Source organism: Elaeis guineensis, chromosome 4, assembly GCF_000442705.2.
Source record: "Elaeis guineensis isolate ETL-2024a chromosome 4, EG11, whole genome shotgun sequence".
Lineage (NCBI taxonomy): Eukaryota > Viridiplantae > Streptophyta > Magnoliopsida > Arecales > Arecaceae > Elaeis > Elaeis guineensis.
In genome coordinates, this window is record NC_025996.2 from 7,338,623 (window position 1) to 7,340,761 (window position 2,139).

Below are 2,139 nucleotides of genomic sequence, written 5' to 3' on the forward strand. Positions count from 1 at the left end.
CCCTCTCTCTTCTCCCTCCCCCCCCCCCCAATCTCTCTGTCACCCTCTCACTATGGTTGGCCGAAAAGGAGAGCCTACCTGTCCACCCTCCTCACCGATGGCTGCCTCAATGCCGACACCCACATCATTCCGTCTTTCAAAACTCTACTTGATGCCTACGACTTAACTAGCAGACATGATCTGATTTGAAATATTATTAAATCAAATCAATAAATTACTGTTTATCAATTTTACAAATCAAATCAGATTATTTTGTTGCTCAAACTAGACCAGTCTAGATGAATTATGATTTTAATTTAATTAATAATTTGATATATTATAATATAAAAAATAAAAAATTATAAAAAAATATATATTTTAATCAAATAAAAACTGAAAAATTGAAATTAGCAAAATATTCTAATGTAATCATGTATCTATAAATACAATGCAATGCAATGGTGGCAACGTGTAACTACTATTTTTATTTTTTTTTTTTAAAAAAATTTCTCATATTATAATTTATGATTTGATCTGATCTAATTTTTACAAAATCAGATAAGATCATAAAATTATTTTATAAAAATTATAAATAAAATCAGATTATTTTAATTTTCAAATCAGATCGTACTAATAAAAATAATTTAGCCTGATTCAATTAAATTGTTTGAACCATTTTGTGAACACCCTAGTTGGGAGACGCATAAGGGATTCACATTCAACTAAACTAGTAATACTCTATTTCAACATACGATTTTGGAATACTACCGGCCCTTGAATTGGATGACCTGGTGTTCTCTTCTGTGTCCGGTAATAAGCTAGACGATCTTTCTTCTCCGAAAGGAAAACTACCCGCTTGTATCCCAAGCGTAGGTCTCTTCAACTCACTCAGAAAAAGCAGAGGGCAAATTTTAAGGTTACAACGGAAAGCAAGAAGTCCTTGAATTATTACCATTACTAATCACACAAGCTCACATAAATACCAGAACATCACAAATATTCGTCCTAGACAAATGGATGACAGTCACCCACCCAAGACTCGAAACAATCTTAAGAGCAAGCTTTATTGCACCACCAAGGAAATCCTCAAAACAGGAAGGGTAACTAACCAAAACAGAGTACAAAGAAACGATGGCATCACTAGCTTCCAAATAAGTTTCCGGTATCGGGTGCTCCTTGACCGGGGGAAAGATTATTGGAGGCTTTTCTTGTAGAAATTTGGCTCGAGAGGGAACTGGAACTTTGGGTGAGGATGGCAGAAGGGAGGGAGCTTCGGAATTGGAGGAAGTGTGAATAAGAGGGCACTTGGGGTGTGGATGGTATAAGGGATATGAGGCGGCGGCTTGGGGATTGGAGGAAGTTGTTTCTAGCTTTGGAATTGGAGGATGTGGCTACTTAGGAACCGGCGGGGATGGCTTCTTTGGAACCGGCGGGCATGGCTTCTTGGGAGGCGGGCATGGCTTCTTTGAACCGGCGGCATGGCTTCTTGGGAGGCGGGCATGACGGGGGGCATGGCGGCGGGCATGGCGGGGGCATGGAGGCGGGCATGGCGGGGGCATGGCGGAGGCATGGCTTTTTGGGAGCCGGCGGGCATTTCTTGGGAGCCGGCGGGCATGGCTTCTTGGGAGCCGGTGGGCATGGCTTCTTTGGAGGCGGTGGGCATGGCTTCTTGGGCGGGCACGGCTTCTTTGGAGCCGGTGGGCATGGCTTCTTGGGCGGGCATGGCGGCGGGCATGGAGGCGGGCATGGCGGCGGGCATGGAGGCGGGCATGGCGGTGGGCATGGCGGCGGGCATGGCGGGGGGCATGGAGGCGGGCATGGCGGTGGGCACGGCGGCGGGCATGGCTTCTTGGGAGCCGGTGGACATGGCTTCTTAGGAGCGGGGACGGCTTCTTGGGGGCGGCTCTGGGAGCCGGTGGACATGGCTTCTTGGGCGGGGGGACACGGCTTCTTGGGCCGGGCACGGCTTCTTGGGAGCCGGTGGGCATGGCTTCTTGGGAGCCGGTGGACATGGCTTCTTGGGCGGCGGGCATGGCTTTTTGGCCGGTGGCGGTTTGTGGACTGGGGTCGGTGGCTTTTGGGGTGTACGCAACTTGGGAGGGAGCTTGAAATGGAATGCCGACGTGCATGTCGATGAGAACGACAGTTTCCCCGCTGCCA